Source organism: Elephas maximus, chromosome 23 (assembly GCF_024166365.1).
Source record: "Elephas maximus indicus isolate mEleMax1 chromosome 23, mEleMax1 primary haplotype, whole genome shotgun sequence".
NCBI lineage: Eukaryota > Metazoa > Chordata > Mammalia > Proboscidea > Elephantidae > Elephas > Elephas maximus.
The window spans coordinates 55,726,996-55,745,933 of NC_064841.1; the positions used below are offsets into that span (position 1 = coordinate 55,726,996).

General features: G+C 40.7%; 1 protein-coding gene across 8 annotated transcripts in view; it reads right to left on the reverse strand.

The window, feature by feature from the left end:
- SPATA13 (spermatogenesis associated 13) overlaps nt 1–18,938 on the reverse strand; it is a 207,974-nt gene that overhangs the window by 178,218 nt on the left and 10,818 nt on the right. Inside the window, exon 2 of one of the 8 annotated variants that reach the window (XM_049867145.1) lies at nt 10,465–10,580. The exons of 6 other annotated variants lie outside the window; for them this stretch is intronic. The gene's annotated coding sequence lies outside the window, so the exon portion shown is untranslated. Of the gene's footprint in view, nt 1–10,399; nt 10,581–18,938 lie in introns of all 8 variants that reach the window. One more of the 8 variants, XM_049867144.1, reaches the window with a different exon arrangement.

Here is an 18,938-nt window from a genome sequence, read left to right on the forward strand (position 1 = left end):
AACAGTAACAACTGGTCTACTCAATAGATGCAGGTTCTGTTGAGCTGAGTGGTTCTGGGTACAAAAGAAAAGTGATCTGACTATATGGGTTCGGGGCAGACTCAAATATTCTTCCCAGAGAATTTCCTGTACGTAACGTCAACATCCAAATGAATTTAGCATTGATCTCTCAAAGTTAACTCATTCTCAAAGAACTGATCCCAGACATGTATTTATCAAACCAGTCAACATATGCCACAGATGATGGTGAAATCCATAGGGCTCTGTGTTGGAGCAATGGTTAAAGACCTCGGCATGTAACTGAAAGAAACGTCAGTGATTCGAACCTACTAGCCACTACACAGGAGAAAGATGTGGCAATCTGTTTCTGTAAAGATTTACAGCCTTGGAAAACCATATGAGGCATTTGTACTCCGTCCTATAGGATCTCTATAAGTTGGAATCATCTCAGTGGCAAAGGGTTCTAGCTATTCTTTACTTGGTATTTGTCATGGATTGTATTGTGTCCCCCCAAAATATCTGTCAACTTGGCTAGATCATGATTCCCTTGTATGACTGTCTACCATTTTATCTTCTGATATGATTTCCCTATGTGTTGTAAATCCTATCACTATGATGTAATAAGATGGATTAGTGACAGTTATACTGATGAGGGCTACAAGATTAGATAGTGTCTTAAGCCAATCTCTTTTGAGATATAAAAGAGAGAAGCAAGCAGAGAGACACAGGGACCTCATACCACCGAGAAAGCAGTCCCGGGAGCAGAGCATGTCCTTTGGACCTGAGGTTCCTATGCTGAGATGCTCCCAGACCAAGAAAAGACTGATGACAAGGACCTTTGTCCAGAGTCCACAGAGAGAAGAAAGCCTTTCCCTGGAGCTGACACCCTGAATTTGGACTTGTAGGCTACCGGGCTGTGAGAGAATAAACTTCTCTTTGTTAAAGCCATCCACGTGTAGTATTTCCATTATAGCAGCACTAGATGACTAAGGCAGTATTATTCCAACAATCCTAAGAAGGAAGTTAGATTTTCTGAGTGGCTTTGAATAAGTTGGAGCCCTGGCGGTACAGTGGTTAAGAACACGGCTGCTAACCAAAAGGTCAGCAGTTTGAATCCACCAGCCACTCCTTGGAAACCCTATGGAGCAGTTCTACTCTGTCATATAGGGTTGCTATGAGTTGGAATCAACTTGATGGTAATAGGTCCCATAAGTCACCTAATTTTTCTGAGTTTCAGCTTCCTCATTTACAAAGTGGGAGTAATATTATCTACCTCAATGTGTTATGTGTAGAAAGTAAGCTATGAAAAACCCTGGTAGCACCATATCATGCAAAGTTTAAGTGATTATTTAAAAAAAAAAAAAAATCACACAGAGCTCACCCATAGGCATATGCATATACCCAAAAGCATTTAAAACAGGGACTCAATGTTCATTGCAGCAATATTCACGATAGTCAAAAGGCAGAAACAACGCAAGTATCCATCAACAGATGAATGGATAAACAAAATGTGGTATATCCATACAATGGACTGTTGCTCAGCAACAAAAAGAAATGAAGTTTTGATGCTGCTACAACATGGATGAACCTTGAAAACATTATGTTGAACAAAATAAGCCACACACGAAAGAATGAGCATTGTATAATTCCACTTATATGAAATATGAGGAGCCCTGTTGGCGCAATGGTTAAGTGCTCGGCTGCTAACCCAGAGATTGGTGGTTTGAACCCACTACCTGCTCTGCAGAGAAAGATGAGGCAGTCTGCTTCCATAAAGACCACAGCCTCGGAAATCCTATGGTTCTACTCTGTCCTATAGTGTTGCTATGAGTCGGAATCAACTAGATGGCAATGGGTTGGGTATACTAAATATCTAAAATAAGCAAATGCAGAGACAGAAAGTAGAGCAGAGGTTACCAGGGGCTATGGGGAGGGAAGAATGGGAGTTATTGATTAACAGGTACAGAGTTTCTGTTTGGGGTGATGACAATGTTTTAGAAACTGACAAGGGTAATGGTTACAAGATATTGTGAATGTAATTAATGCCACTAAAATGTACATGTAAAAAAGGTTAAAATGGCAAATTTTGTTTAAACCACAAAAAAATGAACAATATCAACAAAAAAAAAACCCTCCAGACCAAAATCATGATTAAAATTCATGCCTCCAAGTTTCTCTCCCTAGTGTAGACAGAGTAGTCACCTGTCCTGCCCCTGTAAGCACCAGGGGCACTGACAGGTAAGGCCATTGTCAGCCAATAAAGAACATTATAAATTTAGGGCAATGAAAGCCTGGGCCTGTACCTGTTTGAAAACGTACTGCATAGGAAGAGTTCCAATTTTTGGACACTCTGCTTTTTTGTGTGCTATGTTTAAGAAGCCCTTGTCAAAGGCTTTTATCCCTGTCATTCAAGCTTGGTTTGGTTTGATGGTAACTTTCCACAGGGAAGTAGTGAAAAACTATTTCTATCCGGAAAGAAATTTGCATTCATTATATTTAATTTTATATTTGAAAAATGCATCCCTTTGCCAAACAACCTCAACATGCAAATAAAAGAAAACTAGATGAAAAACTGAGATTTAGTAAAAGAGTACATAAGAGAGGGCACTGGAAACAATAACAACATTAAAAAAAAAAAAATTTGGACTTAAAACTTTGAGGTTATTTGCATATGTAACAATCATTTCTCTACATTTCCTGGCAAGTTACATGGATAAGGAATATAAGTGAGTAGATGTCTTTCTGCAGAAACTTTGTGCACTCAGATCCCTGATGTACCAATGACAAAGCCGTGCCCCACATGCTGCTGTTGCACCAGGAAGCACCAACGCCATCACAGACAGCGACGTGGCGATGGCCACCCAGGAGCTGCATTCTGTTTCCCGGGTTTGGGTATCATGGCCTAGGCTTTGTTTAAGTGGCCTGATTAATGAAGGAGACAGCACAGTGAGGTTTTCTAAAGCTGATAAAACCTATACAACCAAATATATTTAATCCCAGCAGAAATGCACAAAATTACTAGACATGAAGGTTAAAAAAAAATTCAAGGCAGGAGAAATATATAACCATACAATCACTACCTTGCAGCCTTCCTATTCTCATCTATAAACTAAGGATGGTAGAAAAGGATCCTTTCAGCTTTAAGACTCTCAGTCAATCTTGGAATAGGCTTACATATCACCAAGCCAGGCCTCTCTCTCAAGGCGGGAATCCTTCCTACAGAAAAATAAAACAAAACCCAAAACAATAAAACCCCAATACCTTCAACAGGGGTTTTCCAAAAGCAGCTTAATAATTTCAACAAAACTTTCCATTCAAATGTTTATTGCATGCCTGCCGCTGTACTAGGTGCTAAGGGTGATGAATATGCCAAATACAACTACCTAATATACAGCCAAAAAAAAAAACCCCAATTTGTTGCTGTCAGGAAACCCTGGTGGCGTAGTGGTTAAGAGCTTCGGCTGCTAACCAAAAGATCAGCAGCTGGAATCTACCAGGCGCTCCTTGGAAACCCTATGGGGCAGTTCTACTCTGTCCTATACAGTGGCTATGAGTCGAAATCGACTCCATGGTTTCTTTGTTGTTGCCTTTGAGTTGATTCTGACTCATGGCAACCCCACGTATTACTGAATGGAACTACTCCATAGGATTTTTTTGGCACTGGTGGCTAACCAAAAGGTTGGTGGTTTAAATCCACCAGCCGGCTCCATGGTAGAAAAGGCCCAGTGATCCGCTCTTGTAAAGGTTACAGTCTAGCAAACCCTACGGGGCAGTCCTACCCTATCCTATAGGGTTGCTATGAGTTGGAATCGACTCCATGGCACACAACAACAATAATCTTTACAGAAGCAGATTGCCAGGCCTTTCTTCCACCATGCCACTGGGTGGGTTCAAACCACCAACCTTTAAGTTAGTAGTTCAGTGCAAGCCCTCTGCACCGCCCAGGGACCCACTTAACATATAAAACAAAAACCCATTGCCACCAAGTCAATTCCGACTCATAGCAACCCTATAGGACTGAGTAGAACTGCCCCCTAGGGTTTCCAAGGAGCGGCTAGTGGATTCGAACTGCCAAACTTCTGGTTAGCAGCTGTAGCTCTTAAGCACTGCGCCACCAGGGCTCCACTTAACGTATAAACCAAAAACCAAACCCGCTGTTGTCAAAGCAATTCCAACTCATAACAACTCTTATAGGTCAGAGCAGAACTGCCCCATAGGGTTTCCAAGGAACAGCTGGTGGATTCAAACTGCTGGCCTTTTGGCTAGCAGCCGAACTCTTAACCACTGTGCCAATGTTAGGCCCCATGATCAGTACTTCACAATCAGTACCCCCGAATCCTTGAAAGAGCCCTAGAAATAGGTACTCTTCTTATTCTTACATTACCAGATGAGGAAGTAGAGTAGCAAGGTACAGCTAGCATATGGCAGTGTCTGAACTTGAGTCCAGGTTGCCAGGTTCTCTGACTGCGCAGCCCATGTTCTCAGCACTTCTTCAAAACCTCACAATTTGTGTGGTCAAGAAAAAATTAGTCTTTAATAATAGGTTCCAAAGACATTCCAAAGAATCAACAGAAAAAAGATAGTATTCCTTTGTCAAAGAATACAGTAAGAAAATTTACCTAATCAGCCATTAAACAAGTGTTAAGACTTTGAATCAAACCACCTATTATTTCAAATAAAAATAGCATTTGACAGAATTAAACACTCTTTCATGATAAAAAACAATCAAGCTAGAAACTGAAGGGATCTTCCTCAACCTGACAAAGAGCATCTACAAAAACCTACAGCTAACATCATACCTTGTGGTGAAAGAGTGGATACTTTCCCTACAAGGTCAGCAACAAGACAAGGATGTCGACCCTCAGCACTTGTATTTAACACTGTACTGGAGGGTCTAGCCAGAACAGTGAGACAAGGAAATAAAATAAAAGAATCCATATTAGAAAGGAAGAAGTGAAACTATCTCTTTTAACTGGTGGCCTGATCCTGAATATAGAAAATCCTAAAGAATCCACTAAAATATTATAGAACTAACAAATGAGTTCAGCAAGGTTGCAGGATACAAGCTGAAAATACAAAAAGTCCATTGTATTATTACATATTTGCAATGAACAATCCAAAAATGAAAAAAAACAATTCCATTTACAATAGCATCAAAAAGAACATTTAAGAATACATTTAACAAATTAAATGTAAAACTTGTCCTCTATAAAATATTGTTGAAAGAAATTAAAGAAGTTGTAAATAAATAGAAAGACATTTCCAGTTCTTGAATCAGAGGACTATTGTTAAGATGGAAATATTCCCCAATCAAAAAAGGACAATATTTTATGATCTCACTTACATAAAAAGACAAAAACAGGCAAACGTATAGACAACAAAGTTTATTAGGGGTTACCAGGAGTGAGAGGGAGGGGGAGTTTCAGTTTGCGGTGATAGGAAAATCACATTAAGGGTATGATTCCACAGCTGATTAATGTAATTGCTGTCACTAAGTTGCACACCTGTAAAAAGATGAACTGGCAAAAGCTGTGTGATGTATTTACAAAAAAAATAGCTTCTGACGCTGCTTATGTACAACCAAACATTCATGGGATCTGGTTCCTTGGTATGGAAGTTTAGGTTCATGGTTTCATGGGACATCCGAGTTAATTGGCCTAATAAAGTGTTTACTGCTTTTGTTCTACCTCTTAGTTCTTTGCGTAGTGCCTGGGGTCTTAAAAGCTTGCAAGCAGCCATCTGACACAACAGTTGGCCGCTATTTGCCTAGAGCAAGAGAGGAAGCAGGAGACTCAGGAACGGAGGAGAAAATGGAATATGTAGCTAACTGCCTCCATAAACAACTGCCTCCTTTGCCATAAGACCAGTAGGACTGGATGGTGCCCTGCTACCATTACTTAGCATTTTGATCAAATCATCTATAAAAGAATTTTTATCGAAAGGGGGGAAGATACATGTAGAACAGAATTTCAAATTCTCATGGACTCCAGACTTTCTGGAGTCATGGAAGCTAGATGAACCCCTGTAACTATTGCCCTGAGATAATCTTTAAACTTTAAACCAAAAGTAGCCCCTGAAATTTTCTTAAAACCAAACAATAGTTTAGCTTCATTAGTAAAGAATGTCTGCCTTGAGCATTACGCTCTTTTAAGATCTATCTATATGGGATCAAATTGACAACAGCAACTCGAAAGATTAGATAGGAACCTTAGGGACAGTGAGTTTATGTTAATGGAGGGGGAACAACTCAGAAAAGGTAGGTAAAAATGGATGCACAACTCAAAGAACGCAATTAATGTCTCTGAAATGAATATATAGAAACTTGAGTTGGTATATGTAGTGTATATTCTCAACAACAAAAATAATTTTTTTTTTTTTTTTTTTAAAGAGGAATATTCCCCAAATTGGTCTACAGATTCAAGTAAATCCCTATCAGAATCCTAGCTGGCTTCTTTACAGAAATTGACACAAAAAACCCAAAAAACCAAACCCATTGCTGTCGAGTAAATTCCGACTCATAGCGACACTCCAGGACAGAGTAGAACTGCCCCATAGGGTTTCCAAGGAGTGGCTGGTGGATACAAAGTGAGACCTTTTGGTTAGCAGCCAAGCTTTTAACCACTGTGCCACCAGGGCTCCAGAAACTGACATACTAATCCTAAAATTAATATGGAAATTCAAGAAACACAGAATAGCCAAAACAATCTTGAAAAAGAACAAAGTTGGAAGACTCATACTTCCCAATTTCAAAACTTAATATAAAGCTACAGTAACCAAGTATAAAGGCGAATAAATAGGCCACAGCTCCTAATCTTAAGGGCTCATAGGCTAACAAGAAATAATGAAAACAGCCATATGAAATAATTATTATCAGCCAGATTCTTTTACAGAGAGGAGAAAACAAGGCACACAGAAATTATCTGTTCTATCTAAGGTAAACCATATCAGCCAGACTGACATATGCCTAAATTATGGAAGCACTTGATCACTCTCTTCCAGGTATCTATTCAGAGCTTTTTACATACAGTTAAAGTACTGTCCCTGTCCACTATGTTTTAATCTAATTAAGGAATGATAAAGAGCCTGAATAGAGAATTCAATTTTCAACTTCTTTTTATACTAGGGAAAAAGGAGGTGGTGCAGTAATAAAATGATATAAAAGAAAGCCATAACATCTATTAATAATTAACAACTATCAACCTATCATCTATTACTTATTTAGACCTGTGCAGCTTCTTTAGAGAATTACCAGGTTCCATTTGCAAGAAAACAATCAGACAGCCCCTAGGTGAGAGAAAGGCTGACTGGGGATCATTTCTAGGCGGCAAGCCAGAATCCAGTGTGCTTAACCTAACCTTGGACTTGCCTGGTCCAATTAATCAAACGAACTAGTTTTCTGGGAAAATAACATGTTTTTGTGGTCTGAAAAGAAGATATTAAAGGGAAACCATGATGTCATGGGAAAAGAGCAAATACTATGATTTATTTGGCTAAAGTTTCTAACTTTCTGGAATGTTGCTACAGGAAAAGTAACAGACCAAGGTCTTTGCTGCCCTTCTGAAATTGTACCTGGTAAAAAAAGGGTAAATTAATGGTGCATCTAGGAAACAATGTGAAGTCACTTCAGTATTGACACCAGATCTGTTTGCATTTAAGTTCAATATGACTTACGTAGATATTCCTTAAAAAGCTGTGTTATTGAAAAAAAAAAAATGGATGTAAATAAAATTTTCTAGTGTACACGGAGGCTTCTATTTCTTAAGAAATACAACATAAAAATGATACAAAGCTTAAAAAGTATATAGTTGGTCTCTATCATTATAACAATCAGACTTAAGAAAGAAGAAATAAACCAGAACCTACTGAATGCTTTCCCCCTAAGCTCAGGAACAGGCAAAGATGTTCATTCTCACCACTCTTGTTCAACATAGTGCTGGAAGGTGTAGCCAGTGCAATAAGGCAAGGAAATGAAATAAAAGGCATTCAGATCAAAAATAAATAAACAACCTGCCCTTTTGACAGATGACAGAGTTATATATGTAGAAAGTCCCAAGGAATCTACCAAAAACTGGAACTAGTAAGTGAGCTCAGAAAAGTCACAGGGTACAAGCTAAATACTCAAAATTCAATTTTAATTCTATTATACTAGCAATGAACATGTGCACATTGAAATTAAAAATATAATACCATTTATAATTACTAATAAAAAAAGAAATACTTTGGTGTGCATCTAATAAGACAAACATAGGGCTTGTCTGCTGAAAACTACATAATGCTCATGAAAAAAAGAAGATCCGGTAAATAAATGGAGAGACATACTGTATTCATGGATAGGAAGACTCAACATAGTAAAGATGTCAATTCTCCCCAATTCCTACCAAATCCCAGCAAGATATTTGTTGACACAGAGAAGGTTATTTTAAAATTTAGACCGACAGGCAAAGGAATAAGAATAACTAAAACAATTTTGAAAAAGAATAACAAAGTGGGAGGAATCAGTCTCACCATTTTTAAGACTTACTAGATGGCACTGGGTATACAGCTATAGTAGCTCATTCATTGCTGGTGAGAATGAAAAATGGTACAGTCACTTTGGAAAACAGCTTGACCGTTTCTTAAAAAAAAAAAAAACCTTTGGTGACCAAATTATTTTCTGCTTTGAATTGTTTTTTAATACCATGTGTTTTCAGTAGTGGAAGGCATGCTGAATATCATTGAGTGTGTCTGAATTTTTGGCAGGTATTATTATGGCAGTGGGTTTTTGGGGTTTTTATTATGGTAATATATGGGAAAACTATGTCCCTGTGGACTCTGGGGGTATGATTGGTGGGATCACAGGTGCATACAATGAATGGCACCTGAAAAATGAGGAACACAGAAATATAAGCTTATCTCCCACTAAAGAAGCCAAAAGAGACAAAAGTTTTGCAAAATTATACCTCCAGGATGCATCACCTAATACAATACTCTGTAAAAACAGTAATTTGGAGTACACACCCATTTCTTTTGTTTCAAACAGTTACACAGGCCCTAGCCTTGCAGCCGCATGCACTGTAAGTAGGAAAGCAGCTTCCTGAGAAACCCTAGAGGCATAAAACACAGGTCAGAGCCACATATCCCATGGGTCACCAAAGGGTTAAAAAAGTAAACATGCAATTACCATACCAAACCTCAAACCCACTGCCATTAAGTTGATTCTGACTCATAGTGACCCTATAGGACACAATAGATCTGCCCAGGCGGTGAATCTTTATGGACACATACTGCCACATCTTTCTCCCACGGAGCGGCTAGTGACTTCGAACTGTCAACGTTTAGATTAGCAGCCGAGCATTTAACCACTGCACAACCAGGGCTCCTATGCAACTACCATACAAGCCATCAACTGAATTTCTGGGCATTTTTCCCAGAAATGATAACATATGACCACCGAAATACCTATACATGAATGTTTATTGCAGCTTTACCCATAATGGCCCAAAACTGGAAACAACCCAAATGTCCTACAATGAATGGGTGAATGGTTAAACACACTGTGGTACATTCATACCATGGAATACTACTCAGCAGTAAAAAGGAATTATTGATACATGTTAACAACCCAGATGAATCTACAGAGAATTACGATGAGTTACATACTACATGATTTCAATTAAAAAACTTTCCTAACATGACAAAATTATAGAAGTGGAGAGCAGATTAGTGGTTGCCAGGAGTTAAGAAGAGGGTGGGCAGGAGGAAAGTGAGTGAGGCTGTAAAATAGCAACATGAGGGTGATGGAAATATTCTGTATCTTTCTTGACCATATCAATGTCCTGGTTGTGGTATTGTAACACAGTTTTACAATATGCTACCTTTGGGAGAAACTGGGTAAAGGGTACATGGGATCCCTCTGTATAATTTCTTATAGCTGCTATGAATCTATAATTATTTTAAGATAAAAAGTTTAATTAAACAATTAATAGTGGTTACCAGGGGTAGGGGGTGGGACTACTAATCCTTAGGTAGTAGTCATTTTTTGTTTATAGACATGGGAAATGTGGCACTGAATATGGGTGACACAGCATGACCAATGTAACTGATGTCAATGAGCTGTACACAGGGAAAAGGCATGAATGGGCAAGTGCTAGGCTGTAAATGGTTTCCCAACAACAACAACCAAAAACAGTGGAAGGGCTACAGATGCTGATACCAATTAGACAAAACCAATCACCTATGGGATTAGTTCTCTTGATTTCAGGGTTTAGGGCCATACTCTCATGGGACAACCCAGTCAATCAGCCTAATATACGAAAACCTGTGAAACTGGAAACCATGTAAGGCAGAAACCTAAACCTGTCAGAGAAGCAGAACTCAAATATTTTCCACTAATAGCGATAGAGAAGTGGTAAGACCATACCCTGTCACAGGTAAACTGGTGAGACCTGGAAAAACAAGATAATCCAGTTGCATTCCATATCTTACAGGTTTCAATGCAGTTCTTAAAGTTTATGTTCCACCTCCCAGTATGGTGAGTAGTGTCCGGGGTCTTAAAAGCTTATGAGCAGCCATCTAAAATACAACCATTGGTCTTTATTCATCTGGAACAAAAGAGAAAGAATGAAACCCATGAATCAGAGAAGGAATTGGACTAATTGTCTACATGAACCACTGCCTTCTCCACCTTGAGACCAGAAGAACTAGATGGTGCCTGGCTACCACTACTGAACATTCTGATCAGGAATATAAGAGAGAAATCCTGATAAAAAGGGGGAAAAATGTGGAACAGAATTTCAAATTCTTAAAGAATCCAGACTTACTGGACCGATTGAGTCTGGAGGAATTCCTGAAACTATGGCCCAGAGTTGCTCTTCAACTCGTGAATTGAAATAATCCCTGAAGCCACCTTTAAACTAAGTGATAGTTTAGCCCAAAGAATAAAGATTGTTACCCTTGAGTACTGCGTTACTTAACCAAAAAAAAAAAAAAAAATTATCTACACAAAACCAAAGGGTTGGCAGCTATTTTAAACCCTAGATGAGAAGGTAAGGGAACAGGGGATTAAGTAAATTAAAGTGAAACAACTAGGACAGAAACAACAAGAATGTTGACACAATGTGAAAAATTTAACCAACGTCACTGATAATTACGTCTAGAAACTGCAGAATGGGAGCAGGTTTTGCTCTGTATATTTTCACCAAAAATAAAATTTTAAAAAATTAATAAAGAATTTTAAAACTCTTCACTGAAACAATTATACATTGTTTTAATTTTCTATTCTCTTTTTCTGCCAACCCTTGCTTCTTCTGTGTCAGGTGTTAACTCTTACCAACATTGCTGCAGCTAACCAAAGCAATCAGCTCATCACTGCTAATCTTCCACTCAACCAATCACCAGGACTTTGGCCTGGCATTTATCTAGAAGTTCAAAATTATTTTACAGAGACCTTTTCTTGAATATCCAAACCTCACCACTGATGTAGACAGGCTCAGTAGAGGAGCCAGGGACCAGTGCTTAAAGATCTTTCTGAATTCCAGTGCAGACTATGCAACCCTCCCTCAGCATGCACACTGGTCACCTCCCAATTAGGTCATTCATAATTATCAGCCTTCTACCCCTTCTCTTTTAGAACAATTCATCTCACCCTTGTAACATCCCCTCTGTCATCTGCATTGTATCATGTGAGAAAAATAGAATGTGGCTACTCTAGTTACAAAACAATATATGAGGCAAACTCAGGCAGACTAGTTACAAAACAATATATGGAGCCCCGGTGGCTCCACAGTTAAGCACTCGACTGCTAACTGAAAGGTTGATGATTCAAACCCAGCAGCTGCTCTACGGGAGAAAGACCTGGCCATGTGCTTCCAGAAAGATCACAGCCTAGGAAACTCTATGGAGCCATTCTACTCTGTCGCATGGAGTCACTATGAGTTGAAATCAACTCAAAGGCACCTAAAACAACAGTGGTATATGGCCTTCCTAGTACCAATTGTCCTCTCTCCACCCTTCATACAGAAACATCAGGTACTCAAATCTACCCTACGGGTTCTGAGATGAGGTCCCGGCTCTACTATCCTCCTTGTCAGCCAATGGGCAAGGGCTCACTAAGTACCTTAGCGCTCAGATGGCACAACATCCTTGTTTCCTTGGGAACTGAACCACCTAGATCTCCTAGCAAGCGGTTAGTGCATCCTAAAACAAATCTGAATTTCTCACTCTTCACCTGAGCTAAAAGCTGTGGGATCCTCCAAATGGGAAAACATCTTTCTAGTTAAAAACCCGAGAGAAATGTGTTCCAGGCTAATTCTTTCTGAATGCTGTGTTGATGAGTCTGTACGTGGAGGACAAAGATTCAACAACCATGTCCATCTTCATGGGGACAACTGGTCATGAGTGACCAGGTTCTACTTAAAACAATTGCAGGAAAGAGCATTCTCCAGTTGGGAAGAAACAGTGGTAAGAACTTATATGTTTGAGAGAAAGTTTTTAAAGACCCTCTCTCAATAAAGATGAAAGTTCCTCCAGGATCCTCTCAGTAGACATGAGTGAGCACAGAGAAGTATGACTGCCCAGTTTCGCATTACAAGGGCCCAGGATCTCTCCTACTGAATCAGGTCCCTTTTCACAACGTCCTTCTTATCCCAGACTAATCTGCACGAATACCCACTACCTGCATCTCAGAAAAGTGTTCCAGTTAACGCAAAGTGTTCTTCAAAATGCCCAACCTGAGAACAACAGAGATGCACTGTGTGGAGGGTAGACTTGGCTCCACAAGGATGAGTTTCCAGGAAGGCCTAGAAAACATTACTGTCCTGCTTACAGCAGGGATTTCCTTTTTCCTTCAGAGATTTTTCATCCCAGAGTAAAAGGAAAACTAAGAGATGAGTAGTAGCCACCCAGAAAATTGAAACTGTATTGGACTCCTATAGTAGGAAATCAACAAAAATTGTAATCACAGACTATTGAAACCCAGTCATCCAGCATACACTGAAATTTAGTAAGTCATCATGCTTTAAATAATTGTTGCATGGGGGTTGATCTAATTAATCTTAGCAGGCTTATAGAAGGCCCACGGGAAGTCAGTATGACAAATTTCCTTCACATGTACTGTTGTTGTTGTTGTTAGGTGCTATGGAGTTGGTTCCAACTCATAGTGACCCTATGTACAACAAAACGAAACACTGCTCACTCCTGTGCTATCCTCAAAATTGTTGCTATGTTTGAGCCCATTGTGATAGCCATTGCGTCAATCCATCTGGTTGAGGGTCTTCCTCTTTTCTGCTGAACCCCTAACTTACCAAGCACAATACCCTTCTCCAGGGAATGGTCCCCCCTGATAAGACATGCAAAGTGTGTGAGACAAAGTCTCGCCATCCTTGCTTCTAAGGAGCATTCTGGCTGTACTTCTTCCAAGACTGATTTGTTCATTCTTCTGGCAGTCTATGGTACATCCAGATGTACTAGTATTAAAATTTAAGTAACTCAGCTACCAAATCAGGAAGTATTTAGACAGTGGCAATTGTACCATATGGTTCGACCTATCCACCTGCAAGCATTTTAGGCTTTGTATTAGTATCCTTCGTTCTGCTGTACATCCCCACAAGTCAGAGCCAACTTGACAGCAACCAACAACAGCATTAGTTTCCTAGGACTGCCGTAACAAAGTACCACAAACCGAGTGGTTTAAACAGAAGTGTATTCTCTAACAGTTCTGGAGACTCAAGTCCAATACCAACGTGTCAGCAGGGCCATGCTCTCTCTGAAGGCTCTACAGGAGGACTCCTTCTTTGCCTCATCCTGGATTCCGGTGGTCACTTACACTCCTTGGCTTGTGGCTGCATCACTCCAATCTCTGCCTCTGTCATCATGTGGCATTCTCCCCGTTTCTTCTTACAAGGACATCAGTGATACTGGATTTAGGACCTACAAGGCTCCAGTATGACTTATCTTAACAGATTACATCACCAAAGACCCTATTTCCATATAAAGCGTTTCAGGAAGCACATGAATTTTTTTCTTTTTTTTTGCAGGGGCGGGGCGGAAGCACTATTCAACCCAATATAGGACTAAAATATGGTAATTTGAAGATATCTGTTTACAACATATGATCTATTAATGCTAAGCCATTCCTGCTTCTGTGCACTGCTTCAAGGCTTCTCGGCCAGTACCCATTAATGGTGAGTATTGTAGTATAACCGTTAAAGCTCTTGGCCTATAACTTTCTGAAAGATCGGTGGTTGAACCTACTCAGTGGCTCTGTGAGAGAAAAGATCTGGCGATCTGTTCCCCTAAAGCTTACAGCCTAGGAAACCTTATGGGGCAGTTCTACTGTCCTGTAGGGTTGCTATGAGTCAGAGTCAACTTGATGGCACACAACAACCATCTTGTAGAATGAGGAGGTCGGATGAAAATGAATGACTAGGAAAAGCTGCAAGAGTTCCTGCTTCCATGCCAAGATCGCACCTGTATCAGAAAGAAAGTGTTCATGGGCACAGGTGTGTATAGCATTCCCAAGCCCTGAATTCTTTTTCCTAATTTTGAGTAGAGCCATAAGAAACGCCGATGGTCTGCAGGCCTAACAGCTAGAGAGGAGAGGAGACCAGGGATTGAGCAAACTCTACTTCCTCTCTCTTCTCCTAAACTCCACTACCTGGATTCTAGCCTTGAAAGAAAGGTCTAGATTCTAGCCTGGAAAGACAGGTCTAGAGCAGTTAACCCTAATCACTCTCCCCGCATTCAGCAGAGAGAATGAATGAGAGAAGGTAAGACTAGAAAGGTGGATGAGGTGATAAGCAATGCCTGAATCACTGTTTGGAACCTTGAGTGCCACAATTTTTGCTCAACAACTAGCCTAAAGGTCGATGGTTTGAACCCACCCAGCAGCACTGTGAAAGAAAAGCCTGGCAATATGCTTCTGTAACAATGACAGCCAAGAAAACCCTATGGAACAGTTCTACTTTTTAACACATGGGGTCACTGCAAGTTAGAAATGACTCAACAGCAATGGGTTTGGTTTCTGGAATCACTGTTTGGCTTATTAGCCTGGTCGGCCCAGCACCAGAGCCTCACACTGGCCAGAACACACAGTGTTCATGAACGAACAGTCCTTACATCTCAATGAGCATCATCACTATCCCTGAGCCAACATGACCTGTGGGAGCACAAGCCATTCTACAGGGTTACCGTGGCATTTAAAGAATGGAGTCTGGAAAAGACTTTTGCCTTCCAATACCTCAGCATCTAGTAGAGCTATTTACATTGATGCTGATCCGTGAGGACAGTAGTTGGAAACATGAATATCAGCAAAACAATTCCACAAGCCACAAGTTTATACCTTTCTTATACCTTGCCATTGTTGTTAGTCGTGGTCAAGTTGATTTCAACTCATGGCAGTCCCATGTGTCTAGAGTAGAACTGCTCCATAGGGTTTTTAAGGCTGTGATCTTTTGGAAACAGATTGCCAGGCCTATCTTCCAAGGCACCTCTGGGTGAGTTCAAACTGCCAACCTTTCAACTAGAAACCAAGTGCTTAACAGTTTATGCCACTCAAAGGCTCCCAACTTGCCATTGTTGTTGTTGTTGTGTGCCATCAAGTCGATTCCAATGTATAGAGACCCTATAGGACAAAGCAGAATGCCTCATAGGGTTTCCTAGGCTGAGATCTTTACAGGAGCAGATCACCAGGACTTTTATCTCATGGAGTGGATGGTAGGTTCAAACCTCCAACCTTTTGGTTAGCAGCTGAACACTTAACCATTGCACCACCAGGGTTCCTTTACTTGTCATTGAAAACTAAAATGTTCACACCAAGCTGCTGCTCTCCTTATTCAGAACTCCACTGTCGAATTTACCTAGGAAGGCCAGGAGTCTAAGCCCCATGTAAAGGTGGCCCTTATGTGGTTAGCATCTGATGCCATGTCATGCTGGTGGACTAGTGCATAGCTCTGGCTTCATCGCATACCAACACACACACACCACTGAGCATGGCCAAGAGCTAGGGCCATCCCAACACAGTGAAGCACCCAATCCTTTTCTAAGAACTGGGGGAACTGATAGTTCAGACAGAGGTGTGTAAGGGCGCACAGAGAGACGCTCTAATGCCAGCACTGAACTGAATTTGGTAAAACAAGGAGGTTCTTTAGTAAGATGAGCTGAGCAGCGCCTCTGGGGAGTTTAGATTTGTTTTAGAAAAGTCAAAGATAGAAAGACTATAGAAAGCAGGTCTGACAGGTCTCAAAATATACCATTTCAAAGACTATTTTCTTTTTCTTAGTGTATTTTGGATAACTTGCTAACTTTATATTTTGTTAACTAAAACATATATTTAACTTTTCTTGTTATATATATATATATAACCCCTTTCAATATTACTGATGTTAGAGATAGAAATATACCCCTTCTTTTTTTTTATCTTTTTGAAAAAGGGCTTAAGGGATGTTATTTCAGAAAGAATCATGGAATATTTAAGCAAGGGCAATGCCTTTGAATGCCTGCATTTCTAAATGCTATTCAGTCCGTGGGTAACACGAGTAAGGACGGTAAGACAATACAATGGGAGCTGGTCTTTACCATAATACTAAACTACTTGTGTGCTGGCTATGCAGAAGTTTCCCTAGTGGTAGATTTTAGCTTAGTCAGTGGGCAGCAGAATAAATACAGTGAATCAATCGTTTCCATTTACAATACCCATTTAAATGTATTAGGGCAAATCCAACAGTAAATATCAGTTACTTGCAACCCTGCAATACTTTGAAACAGTGAAGGAAAACAAAACCAAGAGCACAATCTACCATTTCCACAGAAAGAAAACAAACCATAAACTAGATATCAATTGATATACTTCTCACTCATAAATTAATTTGGCCAGGCCTGCAGCTGGACTAAAAGAAATTAGAACCAATTTAAACTAGATCGTATATTTTATTCTGAAGGCATTAAACTGTGGAACACTTATTCAAGCCTTATATTCCTAGGCAAACTCAATTTTAATAACTTGTCAGGATATTTTTGAATAATTGTTGCGTGGGGTTTGATTTAATTAATCTCAGCAGGGTTCAGAGAAGGCCTATGAAGTCAATGTGAAAAACGTCCTTCAGCTATTCTATTATTAAAAGTTGGGTAATTATGTCACCAAAAGAGACAGGTATAGAGAAGGCTGCAGTCATAAATTAAAAGCAAAAGAAATATTTCACACATGCTGACAGAGAGAGAAACATGGTTGTCTCTCCACTGTAGGAAGAGAGAAAATTGCTAGCTTAGGGCTTGGTACAAAGCAGGTGTTCACCAATGTTTGTGGAATTAACAAAACAGTGAATGAAGGCTGAATGAGTAAGTATGCCAGGGTAAGGTATGCAAATATGGTTATACATTCTTCTGAATAATGGTTAGAAATACGTAATTTACAACATCATAACATCTAGATCCTGGAAGAGAGAACAGTTGCCCTCACTACACACAGATGTGCTGTGTCTGAAAACCAGCATTAGGTGCAACTGAGAGATGAGGGAAGGCAGAGACACACCAACATGCCCACCGGACTCACAAAGCACCGCTACTTCATGATTTACTTAAGAATCTGGTTATATTGCGAGGAGTCATGTTTTTGCTGTACAGAGGTGGCAAAAGGGTGCCCCATGCTGGGGAGGCTGGCCTGGTGGGGCCCCTGCCCTTGGTTTGCCATGTGATACTCTGTATCCTTTTTGGAGGGTGTTTAGAGAGGTGGAAGTGGAGATCCTCAGCTGTAAAAAATGGCGGTGAGGGAGCATCAGGCCTCCTCGTCTAACTTCACAAGGGCAATGAGTGAGAATCAGTATCAGCACCAACAGCCCAAGGCTGATTCCTATGAAGGGGACATCAGACATACCTCCTCTCTCCAACCTTTTCACCAACTCATACATTGGCCGTCCCTCCCATGGCACTTTCTACTCCTTTGCTGGGTTTGATAATTCATTGCAATGGCCACACGGAACTCACAGACAATACTTAGGATTATGGGGTTTATTAGGGAAGTAACGAGTTACAACTCTGGTTCAGGAATGCTTGGGACACAGTTCTCAGATCTGGGCAGCCTCTTCTCAGCTGTGCTCGCAGGCACGCTTCTCTCTGGCGCCTCCACCCAGCCTCTGCCCTGCTAGGGCAAGCGTTACAAAGCTCTTTAGCTCAGCCCGTAAGGCCCAGGGGCCCCCCACTCTCCAGAAAACCTCCTGCCCAAAGGCACTCAGCTCTCACTCCATGGGTCGGCAAGCCTACTGTAACTGCCTTGCTCTGGGAAGCCCACCGCGTCACGTCCCACTGGTCTCCTGGTTCTGCTGCCGCCATTTCTCTGCTGCTGCTTCTTGTCATATCTCGTGTTGTCTCTGGTGTTACAGCTCTCTTTTGTCTGTCTCCAGGGTCTAGGAGGTTCTCAGTGCAGGGACTCTGAATCCAAAGAACGCACTCCACTCCCGTTTCTTCTTCTTGGTGGTAATGAGGCACCCCCACCCTTTCTGCCTCTGGAATTGCTCATTTTAAGCCTACAGGAATGGCAAAACTGACTAATCCCTTGTTAGAATTCTATACACCACAAGGGTGCCATGCACCTTATCTGCATTATTAGCTAGCTGTCCAATCCCCTTGGTGGGCCATTAGCACCTTATTTGCATAGTCCCACCCAATCTTTTTGTGGGAGTTATAAGACCATGGCAAGAAAGACCACATAAAAGTGACCCACTGCATCGCACCAGCATTCAGGCTACAAGTCTTAGAACAAAAGGCAGGACCACCAGGAGATCTCTAAGCTGGCATGCATTCAACCTGCATCAAATATTCATTAAGCAACTGAAGAAGCACCTCTGCCTCCTCCTCCTCCTACCACACAGCCATATACACAGCCCCCAACACCAGACCTGTATTAAGCACTTCCTCTGTGTGGAGCCCTAGTGGCGCAGTGGTTAAGGGTTTGGCTGCTAACCAAATGG